The sequence below is a fragment of the Rhinoderma darwinii genome, chromosome 5, assembly GCF_050947455.1.
Source record: "Rhinoderma darwinii isolate aRhiDar2 chromosome 5, aRhiDar2.hap1, whole genome shotgun sequence".
NCBI classification, from domain to species: Eukaryota; Metazoa; Chordata; class Amphibia; order Anura; family Rhinodermatidae; genus Rhinoderma; species Rhinoderma darwinii.
Window position 1 is genome coordinate 18,788,484 of NC_134691.1, and position 9,143 is coordinate 18,797,626.

The window sequence follows — 9,143 nt, forward strand, 5'->3', positions numbered from 1 at the left end:
GTTAGCTATATTGTCAAAGAAGGCAACATCTCTCAAATATATTGGGCATATCCCTTATCTAGGATGTAGTCAAGCTTACAAAAAGCCCCAGTACAAAAAGACATGGTTTATGTAGGTCTAGATATTGGGTACAACATCCAAGTTACCAATATCTAGCTAAAGTAGTGACTGGGAAAGAGAGTGCATTGGACAAGGCTTACCCATATTAAATTGCAGTAGCAGTCCGATATGTGCTCCAGCACAAAAGCCCCAACGCGCGTTTCGCTGTAGTGTTGCTTCCTCAGGGGGAGATGTGTGTATGTGTCCTGTGTCTTAGGGCCCTTTTATACTAAGTGGTTCAACAAGGAACAGCCGATGATTATCGGCGCATGCCCAGAGCCACGACCGGAAGCGAGGACTGCCCCACTTCCGCCTCCAAATGCTGGAGCGCACATCCGGATACCCGACGCGTAGCGGGATTTCCGGGCATGCGCAGTGCATCTACAGAGACGGAGCGGGGACAGCATCGCAACCCAGGTCGGATCCGGGCATGCGCACATATCGCACTGACAAGTTTGTAGATCCAGTAAGTAACAAAATATACGTCTATGTGTAATATATCGTGTGTGTATAGTCAGCAGTCGTTTTTTTATATATCATTATTTTATGAATATTAAGGATATCGTGATATATTGTATTACAGTGTAAAAATGCAGAAAGAAAAAACCTACGAGTAAACTGACATTAGAGTAACAATCTAATGTAAAAAGTCGTTTTAAAGTAAAAAATTGTTAATTGACCGTAGCAATGAGTATGTAAGATGAGGGTAAGTATAAACGAAGTTTTCTTGTATATATGTTAGGTGCAAAGAATAAATAATAAGTATAGAATCACTATACTCGTAGTTTGGATTAGATGGACAAATTATTACCCACAGTAATCGCAGACTGATCACCATAAGTGGTAATTAAAAAGAATATATAATAATAATAATTAGCAAGCAAAACACGATAAGAGTGTTACAACAGGTGCGTAAAAAATATATGTCTAAGACAATAGCACAAACTATTGATATAGGGGGTGAACATATTATATAAAAAGTGTATGTAATCCATGACAGGATAAGATACATACTATTACGTCGCTGTATCCATCCTCTAAAGAGTATTACATATTTCAAAAGTAAATCAAGATGAAAATACATTGATATAAATTAATAAAGAGGTGATATAAAGTGCATGTAACAATCCAAAATACAGATTAATATCTAAAACAATTATAGTCAAAAGCGAGACCATCGTATAAAATTTTGATGCATATATCCACTGCGCACAATGGCAGAGGTTATAACATGGAAAATACTGGAAAGTCTTCCAGATCTTCACGCATTTGGGAGTAAAGATGACAAAAAGTCTACTGTTTCCCCACATTCATATCATGATTATACAGCATAGACAATGCAGACAAAATATTAAAGAAAGTTCTCCACATGAGGTATCATTCTATTATAATAGTTCTGAATGTAAGCCGATTACTGCTCTCTGTCGGAAAAATTAAATATCTTTCCTGTACTAGCCGATGGGCCTTAAGATGCCGTAAACTAAAGGGACCACTGCTTCTGTCTTACCTTTTATAATGGTTAGACCTCTGTTTTTCTGATCCAAAAAGGCTCCAAAACCCCTGCACAGACATAGAGATGAATGATTAAATTCTGGTGGCTTGTAGCCACCACTAGGGGGAGTTTAGGAGATTAATGTATACTGTTGATACAATGAACTCAATAACAATATGCAGTAAGCTCCCTCTAGTGGTGACTGCAAGCAACCTTAATTTAAAGGGGTTGTTTGGCCACCGGACCATTTTTCATACTGATGACCCATCCACAGGATAGGTTATCAGTATATGATCAGTGGGTGTCCGACACCGGCACCGATCAGCTGCTCTGGCTGCCTCTGGGCATCTAATGTTATTTATGCACATGTTCGTGCCGGAAGCAGATGGCTCCGGTCAAAGTGCAGCGGCCGTGCTGCAGAACTGCACCTCTGCTCCTATTCACTTGATCGTCATTACTCCCATCAGTCTTAAAATCGTATTTCCATATCAGACATACGTAGCTTAAAGAAACCCACGAAATCACAAAGACAACATATAGACTTAATGCTGATATTTTCTGGTTTAATTCCAGTACTCCATAGTTACTACTGAGATAATGAATCAAGCTGGTAGGGCAGGGTTGTTACCACTTGAGGGAGCGGTTTAGCTTATATAATACTCAACACAGGGCAAGACATACCATTTGTGCAATCTGTGCAGCTGCTCAAGGGCCCAGCGGTTAAGGGGGCACACTGCCACCAAGAAAGCAACTACTAGTATCCTACTGTCTATTAGCTTACACATAAGGGACTGAGTGAATGCAAATGCATATCATAGCTAACAATTACGGTAGGATTGTTAGAGAGACCAACGCCCTGTTTTTTTGCAGGCAGAAAAAATCTGCCTCAGAATTCCTTCAGGAATTTTGAGGCAGATTTTGAACAGCCAGTATGTATTTTTCGCCCGTGGCCATTAAAGCTAATGCAAGGACCGCAGGCAAAAAAAAACGCTCAGAAGCGAGTGCCACAGGTTTTTTTTCTGCATTCCATTGATTTCAATGAGAGATCAGAGGCGGAAACGGCAAGAAAAGATATACCGCTTTTTTTTTCCGCGTGTGGCCACAAGCCACACAGGAAAAAGAACACCTCCGCCTTCCTTTGAAATTAATGGGGGGCCATTTCAGCCATTTTTTGGCGCTGATTCCGACGTGGGTTCCACAACAAAATCAGTGCCAAAAAACTTGATGTGAACTGACCCTTATAGAGCGTGATCTATGATGTTACTAGAGAGCAAGGGGCCCATATAGCATTCTTGCCCAGTAGCCCTTTTTATTGTCTACTTTCACCCCTGCTCCAACATGTACCTTTAAAAAGCTTGTCGATCCGCTGTTATTGTCAGGAAAGCTGCTTCTAGTTATACATGTTCTCTGCAGCGGCCACTGCTGGGGAAATTTAGCGTTACATGGAACCTATTTAAATGAATGGCCGTCCATGTAATTCGGGCGATTCCACCAGAGCAGGGACCACTTTACGGGAATTGCTTTCTGTTGTGGCTCACAGACGGGGGTCCGGAGTAGGAGTCCAAACTTTGAAGTCCATATTCCCTAGTGTGGCACATGGACAAGAATTGTCATAGTGAGATAACTACTTTAGGAAGTCAAATTTCTTAGAACAGCGATATGTTTAGCTTCATTAAAATTATACAAACTTCAAAGCTGAGGGTAAGCAGGATTCAGATAAGCTTTGTTTTTCTATTACTGCTTCTTGTATTTCACAATGACCTTTAGTTGTACTTTGCTGCTGCCTCCATGCTGTGCACCCTGACTCCCAAATCTGATGTTCCCATCTAGAAATAACATCATATTTCCTGCACAGTCCTCAGTATATTCTGCAGGATAATTTACATTACTGTTAACCAAAGTCCATGCTGAACAACATAGACAGTAACAAGAATTCCTTCCTAGAGACTTGTATGAAGATTTTTTTTATTGTATTTTATTTTTGCATAAATCAGTAGTAATTGTAAATTAATTAATCTTTGCATTATCTCTTATTAGGGGAAAGTAGCATCTTCTCACCAGCCGTCTATAGTTCCCATTCCCTGCCTACAGACTCTTTGTAAATGTCCAGTCTCCAAAAAATCCAGGACTTCGGGTACATACTACCATTCCTAACTGTATTTAAACTTACCATCTACAGTGAAGGAAATAAGTATTTGATCCCTTGCTGATTTTGTAAGTTTGCCCCCTGTCAAAGACATGAACAGTCTAGAATTTTTAGACTAGGTTAATTTTACTGGTGAGAGATAGATTATCTAAAAAAAAAAAAACAGAAAATCACATTGTCAAAATTATATATATTTATTTGCATTGTGCACAGAGAAATAAGTATTCGATCCCTTTGGCAAACAAGACTTAACCCCTTCCCGACATTTGCCGTACATGTACGTCATGGAAAGCATTGACTTCCCGCATCTTGCCGTACATGTACGTCAAATGCAGAAGGGGTTACCGTATCAAAAATAAAAGTTTTAAAGTAAAGATGGCTGCTGTTCATAACAGCAGGACATCTGTACACGATGCCCAGGGGGGTGTCGCCTCCCCCCCGCATCGGCGATCGCCGCCATTGGCCGTTCAATTCAGACCGGCCAATTGCGGCTGTTTGCGGCTTTTGCCAATCACTGTGCCACAGGGCACAGTGATATGGTGGTGATTGGTGCTGTCTAGGACAGCACCAATGACTACCATGTTCCATGTAAAAAATGGCGGTGATGCCAGCCCCCAGATCGCTATGGTTGGTCGGTCAGCACCGACCGACCAATCGCAGCCATGGCGGGTGTTTGAAACACCCTACACCAGCCCTGCCCACCTCATTCCGGTTAGGAACGGTGAGCAGAGCTGGTGTGACCGTCTGTGAAGCCAACTTACCGAATCTGAGGCCTTCTGTGCTGCGATCCTGCTGTGACGTCTTCATCCGACTGCTTCCTGCAGAAGAGTGAACCGTCATCATCATCAACTGTGCTGCTGCTGATTTTTTTTTTTTTTAGCAGCAGCACTTGTTTTTTTTCCTAAACTTCTTATCCCTGTACCCTCCCCCCCCTATCCCACCCTCCCCATCTTTCCCTTTTTACGTCCTGCGGCCGCCGAGTGCGGATCAGTGACCGCCATCACTGACCGCCAATTTTTGGCACAGGACTTCCTTTTTTTTTGTATTTTGCACCTCCCTGTGTGCGCCCTGCGGCCACTGAGTGCTGATCAGTGACCGCCATCACTGATCAGCATCCGTGGTAATTTTTTTTATTTTTTGGCCTTTTTTATTACTGCACCTTTTTTTTGCGTGCGCCCTGCGGCTACTGAGTGCTGAGTCTAATAATCAGCCTCAGTGGTAATTTGTTTACGCAGGTTTTTTTTTGGCCTTTTTTTCTTCATTTTATAAAACTGTAAAAAAAAAAGACTAGCATTAGAGTAGCGGACGTTTACTGACGTCCGTTTTGTAAAAAAAGATATATAGCAGAAGTTCTAGCTATATATTTTTTTATACAGTTTGAATAAATTGACTTCTTATAGTTAGCGTCCATTTAGTGACGGACATTTAGTTCGTTCACTAAATTTTTGATAGCGTAGCGACAGTTAGTATAAATTTATAGCGTTATAGTCAGCGTCCGTTTAGTGACGGACATTCAGTTTTTTTTTAACTGAAGTTCGTTCACTAAATTTTTGATAGCGTAGCGACAGTTAGTATAAATTTATAGCGTTATAGTCAGCATCCGTTTAGTGACGGACATTCAGTTTTTTTTTAACTGAAGTTCGTTCACTAAATTTTTGATAGCGTAGCGACAGTTAGTATAAATTTATAGCGTTAGTCAGTGTCCGTTTAGTGACGAACATTCAGTTTTTTTTAACTGAAGTTCGTTCACTAAATTTTTGATAGCGTAGCGACAGTTTTAGTATAAATTTACATCTTATAGTCAGCATCCGTTTAGTGACGGACATTCAGTTTTTTTTTAACTGAAGTTCGTTCACTAAATTTTTGATAGCGTAGCGACAGTTAGTATAAATTTATAGCGTTATAGTCAGCGTCCGTTTAGTGACGAACATTCAGTTTTTTTTAACTGAAGTTTGTTCACTAAATTTTTGATAGCGTAGCGACAGTTTTAGTATAAATTTACATCTTATAGTCAGCGTCCATTTAGTGACATACATTCAGTTTTTTTTAACTGAAATTTGTTCACTAAATTTCTGATAGCGTAGCGACACAGTTGTAGCTCAGTTTTTTTTACAGTTCTATATTGAACGTTCAATAAATTTCTTTCTCCTAAATTTTTCTTATTCTTCTCTTCTTTTTCTTTTTTTTTTCCTATAAATTTCATATTACACGTGTAAAAGCACAACATACAAAACCACCTCTATAAAGAGTATTACACGTGTTGAAGCACTACATACCCCCCTAATAAAAATGGCCCAATCATCTCAAAGGCTCTACTCCGCTGAGGAGGCATACGCCATCCTGGCCTCTGACACTGAATCGGCCAGCGAGGGAGAAGAGGAAATTGCCCCATTCATCTTGACCTCATCATCCTCATCCAGTGATGAGGAACCCCCGCAAAGACGCCCCAGGACATCAGCTGAGGCAACCCCCCAAATGAGCGATACCCTGTGGAACCCACCCCCTGATAATTATGAGCCTCACATTCCAGATTTCACAGGGAGCTCTGGAATTCTATTTGAGACTGTAGGCCTCGCAGAAATTCACTATTTCAATCTGTTTTTCACTGAGGATTTTGTTAATGTAATGGCGGCCCAAACAAATTTATATGCCCAACAATTTTTAGCCCAAAACCCCACGTCATCATTTGCTAGGTGGACCCCCATAGAGGCAGCGGAGATGATGAAATTTTGGGGCCTTGTCCTACATATGGGCCTAGTAAAAAAACCAGAGATTAGGCAATACTGGAGTGCGGACATTTTATACAGCACCCCATTATACCACATGGCAATGACCCGGGCACGATTTGAAATTATTCTGAAATTTTTGCATTATAATGATAATGCACAGTGCCCGCCCCGTGATGACCCCACATACGACCGCCTATTCAAAATCAGGCCAATGATTGATTATTTCTGCACCAAATTTCAGGAAGTGTACACCCCCGAAAAGAACATAGCAATAGACGAGTCCCTTGTACATTTTAAGGGGAGACTAAAATTCCGCCAATACCTGCCAAGCAAGAGGGCGAGGTATGGAATTAAAATGTACAAGCTGTGCGAGAGCAGCTCAGGGTACACCTACAGGTTTCGGGTTTATGAAGGGAAGGACACCAGGATAGAACCTCCAGAATGCCCCCCTGTCCTGGGAGTTAGTGGAAAAATAGTGTGGGACTTGATGCACCCACTGCTGGACCAGGGTTATCACCTTTACGTGGATAACTTCTATACCAGCATCCCACTATTTAAATGCCTCTCCACCAGAAGTACTGTAGCATGCGGCACCGTGCGCAAAAATCAGAGAGGCCTCTCTAAAAATCTGATTGGGCAACCCCTAAGAAAAGGAGAAAGCAGGGCACTACACAGCGATAACTTGTTGCTGGTCAAGTATAAGGACAAGAGGGACGTCCTTATGTTGACCACAATACACGGTAGTGGCATCACCCCTGTCCCTGTCCGAGGTAGCACCACAATGACCCCCAAGCCAGACTGCATCCTCGGCTACAATAAGTACATGGGAGGTGTTGATCTCTCTGATCAAGTACTGAAGCCGTACAGTGCCATGCGTAAAACAAAGACGTGGTACAAAAAGCTGGCCGTGCACGTGGTACAGATGGCATTGTATAACGCTTACGTGCTATACCGATGTGCAGGCCGGACAGGGACATTCCTTCAGTTTCAAGAAGCGGTTATCAAGGCCCTTGTATTTGGGGACCAGGAAGGGGAGAGCCCCAGTACTTCTAGAAGCGATGGTCCACGTATTGTACCAGGGCAACACTTTCCTGGCGAAATCCCCCCCACTGGTAAAAAGGGAAGGAGCCAAAAAAGGTGTAAAGTGTGTTACAACAGAGGGAGAAGACGAGACACAACTTATCATTGTGAAACCTGTCCCGACAAACCTGGCCTGTGCATAAAAGAGTGCTTCAAAGTTTATCACACATCCATGGATTTTAATTGAAACATTTTTTTAAATGCTCACTATACCCCTAGATAATTTACTCAAGGGGTGTAGTTTCCAAAATGGGGTCACTTGTGGGGGGTTTCCACTGTTTTGACCCCTCAGGGGCTTTGCAAATGCGACATGGCCACCGCAAACCATTCCAGTTACATTTGAACTCCAAATGGTGTTCTTTCCCTTCTGAGCCCTGCCGTGTGTCCAAACAGCCGTTTATGACCACATGTGGGGTACTGTTTTACTCAGGATAAACTGCTCTACAAATGTTGTGGTGCTTTTTCTCCTTTAGTCCTTGTGGGAATGAAAAAAAATTTTGCTAAACCTACGTTTTATTGGTTAAAATTTACATTTTCATTTTCACGGCCTACTTCCAATAAATTCTGCAAAAAGCCTGTGGGGTCAAAATGCTCACTATACCCCTAGATAATTTACTCAAGGGGTGTAGTTTCCAAAATGGGGTCACTTGTGGGGGGGTTCTACTGTTTTGACCCCTCAGGGGCTTTGCAAATGCGACATGGCCACCGCAAACCATTCCAGTTACATTTGAACTCCAAATGGTGTTCTTTCCCTTCTGAGCCCTGCCGTGTGTCCAAACAGCCGTTTATGACCACATGTGGGGTACTGTTTTACTCAGGATAAACTGCTCTACAAATGTTGTGGTGCTTTTTCTCCTTTAGTCCTTGTGGGAATGAAAAAAAATTTTGCTAAACCTACGTTTTATTGGTTAAAATTTACATTTTCATTTTCACGGCCTACTTCCAATAAATTCTGCAAAAAGCCTGTGGGGTCAAAATGCTCACTATACCCCTAGATAATTTACTCAAGGGGTGTAGTTTCCAAAATGGGGTCACTTGTGGGGGGGTTCCACTGTTTTGACCCCTCAGGGGCTTTGCAAATGCGACATGGCCACCGCAAACCATTCCAGTTACATTTGAACTCCAAATGGTGTTCTTTCCCTTCTGAGCCCTGCCGTGTGTCCAAACAGCCGTTTATGACCACATGTGGGGTACTGTTTTACTCAGGATAAACTGCTCTACAAATGTTGTGGTGCTTTTTCTCCTTTAGTCCTTGTGGGAATGAAAAAAAATTTTGCTAAACCTACGTTTTATTGGTTAAAATTTACATTTTCATTTTCACGGCCTACTTCCAATAAATTCTGCAAAAAGCCTGTGGGGTCAAAATGCTCACTATACCCCTAGATAATTTCCTCAAGGGGTGTAGTTTCCAAAATGGGGTCACTTGTGGGGGGTTTCCACTGTTTTGTGCCCTCAGGGGCTTTGCAAATGCGACATGGCCTCCGCAAACCATTCCTGCTAAATTTGAGCTCCAAAAGCCAAATGGGGTTCCTTCCCTTCTAAGCCCTGCCGTGTGTCCAAACAGCAGTCTATGATCAAATGTGGGGTACTGTTTTAC